This window comes from Hyaena hyaena, unplaced genomic scaffold, assembly GCF_003009895.1.
Source record: "Hyaena hyaena isolate Hyena2069 unplaced genomic scaffold, ASM300989v1 scaffold_623, whole genome shotgun sequence".
NCBI classification, from domain to species: Eukaryota; Metazoa; Chordata; class Mammalia; order Carnivora; family Hyaenidae; genus Hyaena; species Hyaena hyaena.
The window spans coordinates 387747-407552 of record NW_024081255.1 but is presented as its reverse complement, the minus strand read 5'-3'; positions in this window follow the sequence as shown (position 1 = coordinate 407552).

Sequence of the window (19806 nt, the reverse complement as noted above, 5' to 3'; positions counted from 1 at the left end):
AAGCCTGATGTGGGGCTCAAACCCACAAACTGCACGGTCATGATCGGAGCCAAAATACTGACTGAGCCACCCAAGTACCCCTACTAGCTCAAACTTGTGAAAAGGAAAATGCTGTAGAATTTTCTTAGGAAAGAAAAACTCTAAATCACAAAACACATCTGCCCAGGAAATCATACATTCTCTTAAAAACAATGAGAACTTTTAAAAGTTGCTGACTAATCATCAGGAATACAAACTTATAAATAAAATTATATTGGCAGAATAATCCAAAACTTGTTAGGCTCTGTGAAAATAGGTACTGAATTACCTTTTTAAAAGAAATAACATCATGTACATTAAAATCTTATATATAACTTTTAAAATGTTAATAAAGTTATAGATATTTTACACTGAAATTAAAATATGTATGTTTGCATGAATGTGGATGTGTCCCTCCACATAATCAGGTCTTATGAAATCTGACTTCATAAAGTCTTCATTTCTGAGACCTATAAATTTACCTTAAAAGGCTTTTCTAAGAACTGGTTTCTACTATATGGCTACCATTGATTGAGTACCTGCTCCGTTCTATACCCTGTGCTAAATAGTTCATAAACATATAGCCACATTGTCATGGAAAATTATACAGAAATTCATTTTTTAACAGTCCTTTAAACTAGTCCAAGTCCGCAGGGCTAGTAAATGACAAAGAGACTTAAATCCAACTCTGTTCAGTGGATCGGAAAGAATATGGGGTTTGGGGCTCAGTTACTCTACTATTACCTGATTGTATCAAAACACATACCTAGAAATATAGTCATGTAGCATGTATGTGGCATTATGTAATTCTGGAAGATGTGTTTATCTTTACTAATAGGATTAGAATAATGTAGCTGTGTTATGAAGGGTTAAAACTAAGGACACAGAAGAATTTCATAAGAGTGGAGGTTGTTCAATGGTTCTTTAGTGAAATTACGAATAGAATTCAAGATAAGATCAAAATGACAGAGCAAGAAAAAGGGTCTGTAAGCTTAGTTTTGTGTGGGGTTTGGGGAGGAGAAGAATAAATGATCAATTCTAAACACAAAAATTTTCAAGGCCCCAAATATTCCATTAGAAAGTCTAAATTACATTTACAACAGCGGCGCCTGCGTAGCTCAGTCCATTAAGCGCCTGACTCTTGATCTCGGTTCAGGTCATGATCTCACGGTTGGTGAATTGGAGCCCCACATCTGCACTGTTAGTGCAGAGCCTGGTAAGAATCCTTCCTTTCTCTCTCTCTGTCTCTCTCTGCCCCGCCTCCGCTTGTATGATTGAACACACACTCTCTCTCTCTCTTCAAATAAATAAGTAAACACAGAAAACTAGAAAACACAGGTAAAAAAGTAAATTATACCAAGTCCCATCCCCAGAAGCACACTTGAAATCCTTCCATTGTCCCATTCTTTAACTTTTTTCTTAAATTGTACCACACATATTCTTCTGTTGCCACTTAAAAGGAGAATTGTCCCTTCTTGTCAGTAAATAATCTGCATTATTTAAAAAAAAGTTACAACAATAATAATATCAGATAATAGATAGATGGATACATAGAGAAACATACAGACTGACATAGAGAGAGAAGGAGAGGGAGAGGATAGACATATAGATACAGATATTTATTTGGTTTTCATGTCAGCCGGGTAACTCCCTTCTTTCCTAAACATACACATTTCTGCCTAAACTAATCAAAATACATGTTTTACTTTTCTATCTTTAATGAATGCTGCCTTTTTTAAACAATTCAAAGATACTGTTTCCTTTTGCTTTTAGAGAAAAACTCCTCAAACCAGATGGTTGATCTTAATTAATTCTTATCACAGAGACATCTTTGTCATAAGGTATTTTTCACAGATGAACAGGATTATATAAGTGCCTCTGTTTACTGAATTACTAAAAGAATGACTTTTCATAAGGGAAGCAGTCACTGCAATTTTATCTTTTATTTCTTCAACTTCCTTGGCACTTAAAAGCAATTATAACATTTAGGTTATTGAGTCTTCACTGAAGCAAGAGACATATTTATTTTAAATGCTTATGTTTTCAAAAAAATTAAATTTTCAGGATTTTTATGTACTGCAGTGTTCAGTTTCAAAATAAATATTGGAAAGGCCACATTTGTCAGTAGGCGCTCCATCTGTATACTTAAAACCCACAGTCATCATCAAGGCATCCAATGGATGTTGGAAATTTTCTTTATCTTTCTTCTCTCCCCCTTGCTTCCCATCTTAGCCAGAAAGAATACCAAGGGAAATCCATTCCTAGATATTCAGGCCAGATGGAAACAAAAGTTTCCATTAGAGATTGATAAGTACTTAGGATTTTAGTTTCTTTTCATATAGGAAAGGTAATATAGCTATAATCCATATATTTTAGGAATACTTTGAGAAAATAATTAGCAAACTATGGCACAGTCACACACACACACACACACACACACACACACACATACACAGAGAGAGAGAGAGATCAAAATAGAATTAAATTTCCTAGAAGAAAAGTTCCCCAAAGAGAACCACCAATATGGAAAGAAGTGAGTTTGGTGTTGTTATATATTAACTTCAGTTTTCAGGACAACTCTTCAAGGCAGGAAGAGCAATGTTGTCATATGGTGAGTAAATGATAAAGTAGGATTTGAACACAGGTTGACCCCAGGAGCCAAAGTTGTCTGCATCATACAGCCATGTCTCCTTTCTGCTGTGACTGAAAAATATGTTTTCATGGAGTCTCTATTTTTATTTTCTGAACTAATAAGGGATTTTTGTATGAATTCAAGTAAAAGAGTAAATTCATTTTATGTAAATGTCTCATCAGAAAAATATATTCACATTTATCAAATAACCTTGAATTCATGTGCATGAATGATGGATGTGTGGGTGTATTTTCTTCATACTTTATTTTCCTTACATAAAGACATTGTTTACTCTTTTTAGTGGTTAGTCTGATTTGACTGATTATCTTTTGCATCAAGTCATCATTGATATGTCTTGTCAAGTACATTGATTTATCCCAATTTATCCCATTTGAAGAATATAGTTCACTTACTGATGCCAGCTTTAACCCATGAAATAGCCCCCATATTGAAATATAAATATAATACTATTTTCTTAATAACAAGCACTGAAAATGATACCTTTTGTTTTTTTCTTTTTTCTACTCCAACTCCCTTCCTCTCCACAGCCTCCCCCCCCCCCTCCACCTTTCCTTAATCCATTAATAGTATTGAGAAAGTTAGGGAGAAGTTCAGGGGGGGAAATGGGATGTTAGAAGAACTTTATAATTTTAAAAATAATGATTGGTTAATTCACTGAGCAAATTCTTAATAATAAATGACTTCTATGTGTCATTCATTGTGCTAGGATCCAGGTTGTGTTGGTCAGCAAAAACAGAAATTATTATAGATCTTCCAAAAATGCTTGAAAGGATCTATATACAGATGATAAATACAAAGCAATATGTGGTACTTATTAAGTGCTTTAGTGATTTTTTGATAGCAATTTTCATTGTTAAAGGTATAAGTCAGTTGTAAATATCATTATCTTATGAATTAAGAGTGTTTGAAATGTTTTATTTATTTATTTTAAATTTTTTAAATATTTATTTATTTTTGAGAGACCAAGAAAGACAGAGTAAGAGGGGGGGAGGGTCAGAGAGAGAGAGAGAGAGAGAGAGGGAGACCTAGAATCTTAAACAGGCTCCAGACTCTGAGCTTTCAGCACAGAGCCTGATGCGGGGCTCAAACTCATGAGCCATGAGATCATGACCTGAGCCCAAGTTAGACGCCTAACCAACGGAGCCACCCACGTTCCCCTGAAATATTTTAAATAATTGATTCAAGTCAACCAATTAATCTATGAAGGAAACTATATTTTTCAAAATAACTGACAAAAGGCATGCATAGGGCATTTTAATCACAAACAACTTGAGAATTTAATCTCTAAATATTCCAGAACAAGAAATAACTTTTCTGGTTGTTTTGCCTCTCAAACAGTGTTGAGTAGCACCAAAGGGAGAGAGTATCTGTGTGGCCATCAAACATGGCCCACTATGTTTAAACTCGAGTTTTCTCCTTGACTCCCCATCTCTTACACATTGCAGTTCAGCGGTGAGTGGATGACAGCTTGGGTACTGACTGTCAGTACAGAATTCAGTCGTGTAAGCTGCAAATATATCACCATGTAGAAAATGCCACAGTTTTACCTCTGAACTTGTAACAACCAATGCAGCCCTACTGTTTTTTCTCCTTAGAATAAATTATTGGTATTCCTCACATCATTTTCAGTTATAATCAGGAGTTATGATCGCTGCTGAATCCAATGAACCACCTGTTGCATAAGAAACACTTTGTTGTATGAAATAATATAACAGTTACTTTTGTGCTCTTTGATCATGCTATGAAATACTTCAATACTGAAACCATGAAACCATAAACTTTACCTACATACTTATATGGGCTTGCAGAGAAAAAGTAGTAATTTGCAAATACAGAGAGTGTAAGAAAATAAATTTCCATTAAGATTTTGATCAAAGTTAAAATGTATTATTTTAAAATATGATTTTAAAAAGTTAATTGATATAGGAAATATATTTTTAAGGAGGTTTGTATATGTTAGTGTGTGCTTGGAAATGTTAATGTATGTTAATGTGTGTCTGTTATATCTTCCTGGTGGAAACAGGAATAATTTTAAATCATTAAAACAGATGAGTAGAATATTTGGAGATCCAGGTATGATAAGCGGGAAATTATGTACATTTAGGATGCTCTTAGGGTAACAGGACAGGGAGAGGAAATGAATGAACTTTGTTAGTTTATAAACAGGATTTGAACTGAGGGTCTACATGTATCAAAGTTGCAAAAGAAAAAAAAAGCATGCTCAAGAGGGATGATTTTAGAGATTTGATGAGATAATATATATGTGTGTATATATATATAAGACATTTATGCTTGTATTTATAATATATGTAAGAAATATATAAACCAGTAAAACCTTGACTTGTGAACATAATTTGTTCCAGACACATGCTTGTAATCTAAAGCACTGTATATCAGAGTGAATTTCCCCACAGGAAATAATGGATGATTCATTCCACAATCCAAAAATATTCATATAAAATTATAATACTGTAATATAATATAATAAAGAAAATATAAAATAAAAATAAAAATAAACAGATTAACATGCACTTACCTTTGAAAACCTTTGTGGCTGATGTGAGGGAGGCATGAGAGAGGAGGGTTATTGTATAGGACCACTTTCACTATCAATAACGGATGTTGACTACAGTACAGTGTTAATAAACTCTTGTATATACTGTATTTAATGTAACTGGAAATAAGGCATCAAAGGAAAGGGTCTATATCTGCAGACAGCCTGACTTAGAATGAAGCAAAGCACTTCTAAGCTTAATCTCGTATGGAAAAGCAAAGGACAGTCTATAGGTACTTTTAAGTGTCAAAAAATACACTATTGCCATATGTGGGCACCTTCCAACATTCTGAAAAATCACTGATTTCTGCCAAAACTGTGTGCAGTCTGATACCAAGCATCCAAGCTTGAGAGACAACCACCGACAATGCTGCACAGAGAGAGAGAGGAGAGAGAGAGAGAGAGAGAAGAATCATTGCCTCAGTTGGGATCATGTGACATTTAGTGTTACATACTACTTATATTGCAAGACATCGCTTATTTTTGAGTTAAAATTTATTAGAAGTGTTTGTTCACCTTGTGGAATATTCACATCAAAAGTTACTCACAACCCAAGGTTTTACTCTGTGTGTGTGTGTGTGTGTGTGTGTATAAAAATGACTCTATCTTTATATATGTAAGAAAATACCACCAAATCTGTGTCTAGAGTAGAAAGTTGGGGAGAGAGAATAGAGGAAAATATAATCCATCACTGAAATCTGGTGAGACCTTTATTTTTTTATTTTAACTTTTTCACAAATAGTTTATTGTCAAATTAGTTTTCACATAACACCCAGTGCTCATCCCCACAAGTGCCCTCCTCCATGCCCATCCCCTCTCCCCCCCACATCCATCAGTCCTCAGTTTTTGTCAGCATTCATGACTCTCTCATGGTTTGCCTCTCTCCCTTTCCCCCACCATTTCCCCCTTCTTCTCCCCCTTGGTCCTCAGTTAAGTTCCTCCTAATCCTCCTATATGTTCAAACATATGACATTTGTCCTTCTCTGCCTGACTTATTTCGCTCAGCATAACACCCTCAAGGTCCGTCCATGTTGCTACACATGGCCAGATTTCATTGTTTCTCATTGCCATGTAGTATTCCATGGTATAGATAAACCACATCTTCAGGATCCATTCATCCGTAGCTGGACACTTAGGCTCTTTCCATGTTTTAGCTATTGTGGAGAGTGCTGCTATGAACATTGGGGTACATGTGCTCCTATGCCTCAGCATTTCTGTATCCCTTGGGTAAATTCCTAGCAGTGCTATTGCTGGGTCATAGGGGAGTTCTATTGTTAGTTTCCTGAGGAACCTCCACACTGTTTTCCAGAGGGGCTGTACCAGTTTACATTCCCACCAACAGTGTAGGAGGGTGCCCGTTTCTCCACATCCTCGCCAGCATCTAGAGTTCTCTGATTTGCTCATTTTAGCCACTCTGACTGGCGTGAGGTGGTATCTCAGTGTGGTTTTGATTTGTATTTCCCTGATGAGGAGGGATGCTGAGCATCGTTTCATGTGTCTGTTGGCCATCTGGATGTCCTCTTTGGAGAAGTGTCTGTTCATGTCTTCTGCCCATTTCTTCACTGGGTTGTTTGTTTTTCGGGCGTGTAGTTTGGTGAGTTCCTTATAGATTCTGGATATTAACCCTTTATCTGATATGTCATTTGCAACTATCTTTTCCCATTCCGTTGGTTGCCTATTAATTTTCTGGGTTGTTTCCTTGGCTGTGCAGAAGCTTTTAATCTTGATGAGGTCCCAACAGTTTATTTTTGCTCTTGATTCCCTTGCTTTTGGGGATGTGTCAAGTAAGAAGTTGCTGCGGTGGAGGTCAAGGAGGTTGTTTCCTGCTTTCTCCTCTAGGGTGTTGATAGTTTCCTGTCTCACGTTCAGGTCCTTTATCCATTTTGAGTTGATTTTTGTGCATGGTGTGAGAAAATGATCTAGTTTCATTCTTCTGCATGTTGCTGTCCAGTTCTCCCAACACCATCTGTTAAAAAGGCTGTCTTTTTTCCATTGGATATTCTTTCCTGCTTTGTCAAAGATCAGTTGGCTGTATACTTTTGGGTCCACTTCTGAGTTCTCAATTCTGTTCCATTGGTCTATGTGTCTGTTTTTGTGCCAATACCATACTGTCTTGAGGATGACAGCTTTGTAGTAGAGGCTGAAGTCTGGGATGGTGATACCTCCCGTTTTGGTTTTATTTTTCAGTATTACTTTGGCTATTCGGGGTCTTTTGTGGTTCCATACAAATTTTTGGATAGTTTGTTCTAGTTTTGAGAAGTATGCTGGTGCAATTTTGATTGGAATTGCATTGAATGTGTAGAGTGCTTTAGGTAGTAATGACATCTTAACTATATTTATTCTTCCTATCCATGAGCATGGAATGTTTTTCCATTTCTTTGTGTCTTCTTCAATTTCCTTCATAAGTTTTCTATAGTTTTCATCATACAGATCTCTTGTATCCTTGGTTAGGTTTATTCCGAGGTATTTTATGGTTTTTTGTGCAATTGTGAATGGGATCAGTTTCTTGATTTCTCTTTCTGTTGCTTCATTATTGGTGTATAAAAATGCAACCGATTTCTGTACGTTGATTTTGTACCCTGCAACTTGGCTGAATTCTTGGATCAGTTCTAGTAGGCTTCTGGTGGAGTCTGTCGGGTTTTCTATGTAGAGTATCATGTCATCTGCGAAGAGTGAAAGTTTGACTTCCTCTTTGCCAATTCTGATGCCTTTGATTTCCTTTTGTTGTCTGATGGCTGATGCTAGGACTTCCAGCACTATGTTAAACAACAGTGGTGAGAGTGGACATCCCTGTCGTGTTCCTGATCTCAGGGGGAAAGCTCTCAGTTTTTCCCCGTTGAGGATGATGTTAGCTGAAGGCTTCTCATAGATGGCTTTGATGATGTTTAAGTAGGTTCCTTCTATCCCAACTTTCTCGAGAGTCTTTATTAAGAAGGGATGCTGTATTTTGTCAAATGCTTTTTCTGCATCTATTGACAGGATCATATGGTTTTTATCTTTTCTTTTATTGATATGATGGATCACATTGATTGATTTGCGAATGTTGAACCAGCCCTGTAACCCAGGAATGAATCCCACTTGATCTTGGTGGATGATTCTTTTGATATGCTGCTGGATTCGATTTGCAAGGATCTTGTTGAGAATTTTTGCATCCGTATTCATCAAGGATATTGGCCTATAGTTCTCTTTTTTTGTTGGATCTCTGTCTGGCTTGGGAATCAGAGTGATGCTGGCTTCATAAAATGAGTCCGGGAGTTTTCCTTCGACTTCTATTTTTTGGAATAGCTTGAGAAGAATTGGGATTAATTCTGTTTTAAATGTCTGGTAGAATTCCCCAGGGAAACCATCAGGTCCAGGGCTCTTATTTGTTGGGAGATTTTTGATCACTGATTCGATTTCTTCACTCGTTATGGGTCTGTTCAGGTTTTCTATTTCTTCCCGTGTGAATTTTGGTAGTGAGTGTGTGTTTAGGAATTTGTCCATTTCTTCTAAGTTGTCCAATTTGTTGGCATATAATTTTTCATAGTATTCCCTGATAATTGCTTGTATTTCTGAGGGGTTGGTTGTAATAAGTCCATTTTCATTCATAATTTTGTCTATTTGGGTGCTCTCTCTTTTCTTTTTGATAAGCCTGGCTAGAGGTTTGTCAATTTTGTTTACTTTTTCAAAAAACCAACTCTTGGTTTCATTGATCTGTTCAATTGTTTCTTTGGTCTCTATGTTGTTTATTTCTGCTCTAATTTTTACTATTTCTCTTCTTCTACTGGGTTTAGGGCGTTCTTGTTGCTCTGCCTCTAGCTCCTTTAGGTGAGCTGTTAGATTTTGGACTTGTGCTTTTTCTAATCTCTTGAAATAGGCCTGGAGAGCAATGTACTTTCCTCTTAGGACTGCCTTGGCCGCATCCCATAGATTTTGAATTGTTGTGTTTTCATTTTCATTTGTTTCCATATATTTTTTAATTTCCTCTCTAATTGCCTGATTGGCCCATTCATTCTTTAGAAGGGTGTTCTTTAACCTCCATGTTTTTGGAGGTTTTCCAGACTTCTTCCTGTAATTGATTTCAAGTTTCAAAGCATTGTGATCTGACAGTGTGTATGGTATGATCTCAATTCTTTATATTTATTGAGGGCTGCTTTATGTCCCAGTATGTGATCTATCTTGGAGAATGTGCCATGCGCACTTGAAAAGAAAGTAAGTTCCCTGGCCTCAGGATGTAAAGTTCTAAATCCATCAGATCCATCTGGTCCAATGTGTCTTTCAAGTTCATTCTTTCTTTAGTGATTATCTGTCTGGTTGCCTCTCCATTGCTGTAAGCAGAGTATTAAAGTCCCCTGCTATTAGCACATTCTTATCTATAAGCTTCTTTCTCTTTGTGATTAATTATTTTAGATATTTAGGTGCTCCCATATTCGGTGCATAGACATTTATGATTGTTAGTTCTTCCTTATGTATTGACTCTGTAATTATTATGTAGTGCCTTTCTTCATCTCTTGTTATTGTCTTTAATTTAAAGTCCAGTTTGTCTGATATAAGTATAGCAACTCCGGCTTTCTTTCGATTTCCTGTAGCATGATATATATTTCTCCATCCCCTTACTTTTAATCTGAAGGTATCTTCCCGTCTAAAATGAGTTTCTTGTAGACAGCATATAGATGGCTTTTTTTTTTTTTTACCCATTCTGCTACCCTATGTCTTTTGATTGGAGCATTCAGCCCATTTACATTTAGTGTTATTATTGAAATATGTTGGTTTAGAGTCTTTGTATCTTTTTAGGGTTCATGTTTGTGGTGGTGTCTCTGGTATCTTTGTTCCTTGCAACCTTTCCTTCAGAGCGTCCCCCTCAGGATTTCTTGTAGGGCTGGCTTAGTGGTGTCAAATTCTTTCAATTTCTGTTTATTTGGAAAGGTTTTTATCTCTCCTTCTATTTTAAATGACAGGTTTGCTGGGTAGAGGATTCTTGGCTGCATATTTTTACTGTTCACCACACTGAAGATCTCTTGCCATTCCTTTCTGGCCTGCCATGTTTCAGTAGATAGGTCTGTCACCACTCTGATAGGTTTCCCTTTGTATGTGAGGGCCCTTTTCTCCCTAGCTGCTTTCAAAATTCTCTCTTTGTCCTTGTATTTTGCCATTTTTGCTATGATATGCCGTGCAGAAGATCGATTCAGATTATGTCTGAGGGGAGTCCTCTGAGCCTCTTGTATTTGCACATTTACTTCCTTCCCCAGGTCGGGGAAGTTCTCTGCTATAATTTGTTCCAGGACTCCTTCAGCACCTTTCCCTCTCTCTTCCTCTTCTGGGATTCCTATGATATGGATATTGTTGCGTTTGACCGTATCACTGAGCTCTCGAATTCTTCTTTCTTGTTCCTGGATCAGTTTGTCTCTTTTTTTGTCAGCTTCTTGTTTTTCTATAATGGTGTCTTCTAAATCACTTATTCTCCTTTCTGCCTCTTCAATCCGTGCATTGGAGGCCTCTAATTTATTATGTATCTCATTTATCGCATTTTTTAATTCTTCATGCCTATTTTTATTTTCCATTCTGTCTGTAGCCATAGTTTCTTTGATGTTCCTTATGTTTTTTTCAAGCCCAGCTATTAATTTTACCTTTATTTTTCTAAAATCTTGTTCAGTTATGCTTCTTATATCTGTTTTGAGCAGTTCATTAGCTGTCATTTCTTCTTGGAGTTTCTTTGGAGGAGAGCTCTTTTGTTTCATCATTTTAGTTAGCTTTCCAGCTCTTGTTGGTTTTAAAGACCTGTTATGCTCTCTGTACCTATGAGCACTGCTCTATCCAAGAAGACTCTTTGACAGTCCAGAGCCTATCTTTTCAGAGAGTGTTTTCTGAATGGTATCCCTTGGTGTCTCTTGTTGGGACCTTGGTTATTTTATTTTCCTATTCGTAGTGATATTTGGGACTCTCCACCTTGTGTACTCTGGCTTGTTTCTTGAGGTAGCCCTGGAAATGAAAACAGACAGACAAACACACAGGGAGCAGGAGCACATAAACGCCTAGGCTAATTCAACTAACATGCAAAGCCAGTGGGAAAAGGAAAAAGTTAAGAGAAAAGACGGAGGTGGTAGGGCGAATTATAGGGAGTATAAAATATATAAAAGGGTCAAAAAGGAGAAAAGAAAAGGAAAAAAGAAGAAAACCAATGGACAAAGAACGGTTTAAAGCATATAACCAGATTTCCCTGCTACAGTTGAGTAGCCAGGTGTATGCCATGCTTGTTGAAGAGCATAGAGAAAGAGAGAGAAGACAGGGCAGGTATGAGGCAAAATTGGAAATAGAATGAACAGGCAGAAGGGATAAGAAGCTTTTTTCAAAGAGGTAAAGGGTAGAATATGGTTGGATAGGTGAGAGAAGGGTGCTGGAATTATCCAGAGAAACTATATAGTCTAATTACTCCTGAGAGAAAGAGATGAAAATGTCGGTAGGTGTAGAATTTACATTTACAGAATGGACTCCTTGTGATTGTTTAAGCAAGCTGGCGACCAGAGTTAATCAGGTCTGTGTTCTGGGGAAAAAAGAGAGAAAAGAGAAAGAAGAAGAAAAAAAAGAAAAAAAAAAAGGGAGGAGGGCACCTCTCAGGCAGGGACGGTCGTGGCGTGATCCATTGCTTCAGGCGGGAGCTCTACCTCGGCGGTTGTGGGGAGGACAGTGACGGTGCTCCAGTCCCTTCTTGAACCGAGCTCTGCACCTCGCTCTTTTGGGCGTGTAAACTCCCCGTACCAGGGGCGCAGCCGAAGTTGGTTGCACTCTTCAACCCAGGCAGTTCCAATCTCCAAATCCCCGTCTGCGCGCCCCGCTGAAATTGCCTTAGACACAGCTTCCCAGGCAACCCCCTCGGGCAATTCCAGGCCCCCTGCCCACCTCTGGGGGTGGAGTCAGAATCGCTGCTTCCTTCTCTGGGTCGGGCTGGCGCGCATGGGCGGGGGCTTGCCTGCCGGGTGCCCTGAGCCCGAGCCCGCTGGAGTGAGGAAAACCAGGTCCCTCTATGGCTTATCACCCGAAACACGAACTCACAGGCAAATTTCCCAGTTTTTAGCTTTTGCCTTCCCTCTCGAGTTCCAGCCAGCCAGGAGCGCGGACTCCTGGTGTCCGCGCGGCTATTTCAGGGGCCCCAGCCGCCCGGGAGCTACAATGGTGGCTGGCGCGCCGATACATTCAAGTCCAGCCAGCCAGGAGCCAGCACAAAGAAGCAATCTTTGCGCTCAGCGCCCCCCCACCCCCCGGGACCAGTTGGCGCGAGGGGACCTGGTGTGCAGGTATTTGGCAAGTACGATCTTTCTGTGCCCCGAGTGGAGGTTTTTCCCCCCCAAACGGAAGTTTTTCTGTTTCGGACTCTCTCTTTTTCCCCTCTCACTCCCCGTAGAGGGTAGAGGGGGATCACCTCCAACCCTGGAGTCTCCGATCCCGGCCCAATTTTATCTTCCTCAGTTTGCACTCACGTTAAAAGGCTCTCTCAGTGGATTCTGCATCCTTTTTCTCCCAGTCTCTCAGGTTTTGTAAGGTTTCCAACGGCTTCATATCTTATTCATGTGATGTATGGGTGCGAGTGCAAGTACAGAGCTCCTTACTTCTCCACCATCTTGCCCCCTCCTCTGTGGTGAGACCTTTATTAATTGAAAGCTTTCAATTTGGGATCCCAATCAAAGTGGGATTTGTTACTTGGATAGGCAAAGGAAGCCCATGCAAAATCATACTCTGGCAAGGAAAGAAACTGAGAAATAACAACTCAACTTCTCTCTTCTGCCTTCTACCTTCCCATTTCCTTCCAGTGGCTCTCATTGGTCTAAATTCAAAGGAATTCAGAGCCCAAGAGTTCTTTGATACAGTCCATAGAGCCTGTAAAGGCAAATGCTCCAAAGGTGAAGGGTTTATAGAGGTAAACAGGGAATATGCAGCTCACCATGGAGAAGGGCTAGAGTTGTAGAATAGGAGCTGGGGGACAGGGAGCTTGTGAACTCAAGAGCATCTTGGCTTCTTTACTGGTGGATGCTTAAACCAAAGTAGATAAATCACATTTTCCATCTTGACAATTCGATCCTTGCACTAGAAGTCATCAGAACTGATCCTGCAAGTTACTTTTATAAATTCATATATGTGATACTCTGATCATTTGATTGTTCTTCTTGCCTTCTTGCCTTGATAGACACACCAACTATCTATGTAATATAAAGTATATAATATATAATTTTATTGAGTTCCATGAACTACATCCACATCTGCCTCACTTCAAATGATCTTGCTTCCCTCCCCACCTTTTTGTATTAGAATATGTTTTATCAGTTTTCCTCTGAACATGTATAAACCAGCAAAGACACTTGAAAAAGGCAGACTGATTCTAGATCAATAGAGTGGGATTTCTATGAAAATATATAGAAAGAAAGAAAAAAACATCATCAATAAAGAGACTATCAGCTTGGTTTAGAGAAAATTGGGGAGAGGGCATGAGAGTGATAGTAACTACTGCCCTTCCAAACAGCGTCCTTTGAAGGTCATTCTTTGATTCACGGATGCAACTTGTAGGTTCCAGTAGTTTTAATTATCCAAAGACATCAACAACAAGAACAACAACAGCTATAATTGTTCAATGCCTTTATAAAGCTTCAGGGTATAACCACAATTGGGTCTTTGGTTCTAGAATGCTAAGTTCCACTAAGTTGATGCTAACATATTGACCCCTTGGTTTCCTTTGGTGGCTTCCTATTTTGAGTTTACAATGTTACCTTTTGAAAATTCAACTTCATAAAAATTATACTTAAAATATTTTGAATTCTAAAATGTATCTATCAACATATATTAACCATTCAATAAATATGGGCTGTCATTAAGCTTTTTATACATGATCCTTTATTGAATAAATTTATTGAGCATCTACTAAGTTTTCTCACTCATTTATTCTCTACAAATCCTGTAAGAGTTGTTTCTACTTAGCAAATGAAGAAAATTCAAGCTTAGAAAATTTCCACCTGTGTGATAATGGGCAAATTAATAGTTGAGCTAAGATTTGATAGTTATCTGATGCCAAAGATTGAATTTTTAATTATTGTTTTATTAGAATGCAATAATATTTCAAATGTGGAATTAATTTTAAAATAAGTCCACGAATCAATTAACTGAATGAAAGCTATCACTCTCAGGAAGATATACTCTAAGAAGATTTTCATATATACAATACGACACAATTTGTGCATTGTAGTAGAAACAGCATATTATGAAAAGCCAGACTAAGCAATCGATGACTTCCAGTTTCCCCATAGAGTACCCCACAAGTGTGTGAAATCATGAATCTCACTATTTGGTCTTGTTTCTTTATCACTAACAATGATAATAAAAACAGCAGTTAAAAATTATACTATTCTTAGGAAGTTTAGGAATCTACCCATTAGGTGTTTTTGTATATATTTGTATATATTGTGTATTCAGTCCAAAAGAAATTAAGGAACTAGGGAAAAAAAAGAACAAAGAATTGATGGCACAAATTAAAAAAGAAAGAAAGTAAACACAACTATTGTCTAAACACTCCAATTAAAAAAGAGAAATGGTAAACTATCAGGATATAAAGCAAGACTCACGTACATGCTTTGTAGAAGAACTAATTTTCTTGTAATGTTTTTACTTGAGAGAGACAGAGATAGAGACAGAGCATGAGCAGGGGAGGGGCAGAGAGAGAAGGAGGGGACACAGAATCTGAAAGAGGCTCTAGGCTCTGAGCTGTCAGCACAAAGCCTAATGTGAGGCTCAGACTCACAAACCATGAGGTTACGAACTGAGCCAAAGTCTGAAGCTCAACCGACTGAGTCACCCAGGTGTCCCTAGAAGAACTAATTTTAAATAAGAAGATTAAGATAGCTTAAAAGAAAAGATTTTTAAAAAGTAAGGCATACAAATATTAATCAGGAGAAAGTTGGAGTGGTTCTGTTAATATAAAAAGTAGACACCAGGAAAAGGAATACTATCTGGAATGAAGGTTACATTTCATAATGATAAAGGGGTCAGTTAATTGCAAGGCGATATGTAATCTAAATGTGTATGCACATAATAATAGAGTTTTAAAATGTCTGGAGTATATACTGATAGAAGAGAAAGGAGAAATAGACAACCCCACATGTATAGTGGGTATTTCATATACCTTTCTTGGAAATTAATGTAAAAGTAGACAAGGAATAATAGCATAAAAGCTGTAAGTACTGTTAACTAATATGAAATAATTCGCATCTACAGGACATAGAAGGTCTATGAATATTTTTAACTAACTTGGAGCAAGTGTCATCTGTAGAAATGCCAGAAAACAATAGGGAAAAAAATGTACACCCTTTACCAACATAGGGTACATTTTTGGTTACAAAATAAGTCCCAACAAAATTCAAAGGATTGAAATAATGCAGAATATATTCTTTTACCACAACATAATTAAGATAAAAATCAATACCAGGAAGATATTTGGAAAATCTTTATCTGTTTAGGAGATTAAACAACAGAATTCTAAATGGCCCATGGGTCAAAGAAGAAATCATAAGGGGAATTAGAAAATAATTTGAAACAGAGTGGAAATGAAAATCCTGCACGTCATGGTTTGTGGGATTCAGCTAAAGAGTACTTACAGGGAATTTTGAGGTTTACATGCTAAAATACAAACAAAAGGTGACTAAAATCAATGATATAATCTTTTAAACTAGAAAAAAGAGGAAATTAAAATGAGAATAAGTAAATGAAAGGAAATATTTTATTAGATAAGAAAGTTATGAAGAAAGCAGGTAGATGACATAAATAATCAATAAAAACAGAAGCCTGTTCTATGAATAAATCCATAAAATTGATAAACCTTTAGGTAGACTGATAAAAAAAAAACCTGAAAGGACACTGGGAATGGAAGAAGAGATATTACCTGACACCCTAGAGACCTAAAAGGAATAATACAGGAATATTATAAACAACTTTACGTTAATATATTTGACAACTGAATGAATTAAATAATTTCTTGAAAGACCTGATTTTTCCAAAACTTATTCAGGAATACAAATTTTGAATTGTGTTATATCTCCTACAGATATTTAATTCATAAATAAAAGAATTTTCATAGTGCCAGACTCAGATGGTTTCACTAGTGAGTTCTGCCAAACATTTGAAAAAGAATATTACCATTCTTTTCATCAGAAAATAGATGAAGAGGGTATGCTTTCTAAATTATTTATAAGGCCACCATACCCAGGATATCAAAAGCAAAGATGTTACAAAAAAGAAAAAAATATATATATAGACCAATATCTATCATGAAGACAGATGAAAAGAGCTAACATAATACTAACAAGCTGAAATTCAGCATTATATATGATTAGCTTTATTGAAGAAATAGAAGTTTGATTCAACATTTAGAAATTGATTTAGGTATTTAGCCATATTAGCAGAATTAAGAAAATAACTGTATGAGGCAGAAGGCAGAGGCAGAAGGAAAAGCTTTTATTAAATTTCAACATGCATCATGATAAAACTCTCAGCAAACAAGGAATAGAAGGATTATTCTCTGCTTGATAAAGAATATTTATTTTAGAAAAACAACTTTTACCTAACATGACACTTAATAGTGCAAAACTAATTGCTTTTAATCTAAAATGGAAAAAAAAGGTAAGGACATTCCCACTTCCATGTAACATTATACTGGAAGACCTATTAGTGCAGAAACACAAGATAACAAAATAAAAGGCATATAGATTTATAGGAAAGAGACAAAATTGTCTTTATTCTCAGAAAACTTGGTAATATCCATAGAAAATCCTAAGAAACCTATAAACAAGGTACTAAAAATAAAAAGGCAGAGTGTGCCCCCCACCCCAACCCCACTCAGAGCGATAAGCTGCTACAGTGGGAAGAAGCCTGGTGCCCTGAAGGAGCTTCAGACACCTCCAAGAGATGTTACCTGCAGCTCATAGGGGCCCAAGGGACCCTTGGGCAGGTGGGGACTAGGACCACATGGAATGTCCCTGGGCTCACCCTCTCTCTCTGTAGGCTCAATAGGAGTCCCTAGGCACGTGTACTTGGTTGACAGTGCCCAACATTCATTCTCCCACCTGTACTAGGTGGGTTCAGGAAAGAAGGAAGGTTGGTCCGGAAATTGTCCTGCCAGGATACCTGTCCCTGCACTGCCTGCTCCCTGGAGGTAAAGAAATAAGTTAATAAGTAAATAATTTTGGAAGGTCATAGAGTGCAAAGTTGACATACAATAATTAACAGTCTGTGTACACACTAGTAGTTAACAATTAAAACAATAAATGTTTAAGATAAATATGCAGTACACAGGAATAATTATTTTAAAGCATGATCAAGAGGTATATATAATGCTGAGGACACTTAATGAGACCATAAGTAAATGGAGAAATGCAGTAGTTTGCTATATTGAGAGTTCATTATTGTTAATAATAATAATTAATGTAATAAATGCTGTATTCCTGGTCCCTAGACAATCATCTACCACTTATTTGGTCAAAATTCCCCCTTAGAATATTGTTTAGATCATGTCAAATCATGGAGGGCCTGGGTGGCTCAGTTGGTTAAGTGCCCCACTCTTGATTTTGGCTTAGGTCATGATCTTATAGTTCATTAGATCAAGCCCTGCATTGAGCTTTGTGCTTACAATGTGGAGCCTACTTGTTTTCTCTCTTTTCTTCTCTTTCTCTCTGCCCCTCCCCTGCTCATATTGTCTCTCTTCTCACTCTCTCTTCATCTGTTTCTTTCTCTCTCAAATAAATAAAAAACATCATGTTTAATCATTTTTAGGTATTATGTGGTCTAACAAAATTTGCTGCCATAATCTAACTCAGAGTCAATATGGCTGAGAAAGGATAAAAATAAAGATAGGATGACTGAAGTGAGATCAATTAAAAGTTCAGTATCAACTTGAGCACATCTGGAAATGTATATTTGTGGAGTCCATTGTTTTAATTTATAACCAACTAGAGTGTGCACATTTCTGACTGCCTATAATTATAGGGGCCTCACATATTAAGTGTTTTTTTTTAAAACATCCCCATGCCAATTCTTACATAAAAGCAATTACAATCAGGCATTGTTATGACAAATATTGATTTGTTTCTTGATCTCAAAATCCTTTTAAAAATTGTGTTTTAGAGATAGGCAACTCATTATCTTGCTTTTTTGTTTATACTTCCCAGAATTCTCAGTTGATTTAAAGAGTAAAACATTCTTCAAAAAAGTAAAAGAAAAGGATCTGCATTCCTTCTTCTATGCAATGAATGGTTTAGATAATCTTCCCCTTGCTAATGAAGTGTATCTGGTAGCTATGCACCGACACCTTTCATTTTAAATTAAGCAGCATATTTTTCTCCCTTCTGAATTCTTCTAAATTATTGCCATTCAAATTCTCCATGAATTTTCTTTAACCCAACCAACAGGGTTAAGAAAAAAAAAATGTTCTCTCAAGGGCTTTTTCCCCTCTAGGCCCTAATCATAGTGGGAGGTAGAGCAATTTCTAGGCTAAGAAACCTTTGCTTATTTTTAACAGCAAGAAGAGAGATTTTGTTGTTTTTCTCTTAATAAAAATCTATTCCAACAAGTATTGGAAAAAGTCAGGGAAGAAAGGAAAAAAGAAGAAAAAAATGTGCATCCTATTACTTAAAAATCTATATTATTTCTGTTGCAGTTATCAGTAAATATAGATTACAGATAGATTATTATATATTTGAGTGAATGTGTACACATAAGGTATTCTTATTTTAATAGTGAAAAACTTTAATAAACCTAAAAATCCAGTGAAAGAAGGCTGTTGAATAAACTCTGGTACACACATTATTTCAATGTTTATACATTCTCCATATTACCAAGAAATTTTAAATGATATTCCACATTTTTCCATGCTAAATAAACAAGCATAAATATAAATTCAATAGATACATATTCACCCAAAGAGAACAATTTGGATGTTATTTCTTAGATGTGGAACTGAATTAATCAAACTTTTATCCAAAACTCAAGAGAACACAGAATGGTCCTCCACGTGTGTGTGGGTGTGTATGTGTGTGTGTGTGTGTTAAATTGGCTTACATGATCATGGAGGCTGACAAGACCCAAAGGTTGCTTGCAGGCAGCAAGCTGAGGTCCAGAAGAGCTGACAGTGTAGTTCAGGCTGAAAGTTGGCAGGCTCAAGACCCAGGCAGAAGCTGATATTTCATTTCCATTCTAAAGGAGAAAACAAAAATAGTGTCCCAGCTTAAGGTAGTCATGCAAGAGGAAATGTCTCCTTTGGAAGAGGGTCAGCTTTTTGTTCTATTCAGATCTTTAGTTGATTGGATGAGGCCCACCTATGTTAGGGAAATCTGCCTTATTTAGTCTATTGATTTTAATGTTAATTTTCAAAAAAAGCTGTCACAGAAACGTAGAATGTTCATATATCTGGGTACTCTGTGGCCTAGTCAAGTTGACACACAAAACTAACCATCACACAGTAATTGCACTTCAAAGTGATAGTCACTTAGAAAAGTGAGTAACTGCATATTAGTAAGTAAAGATCATTGACCTAAAGTTATGGCTGGTATACTGGATCAGAAGAAAGCATGGT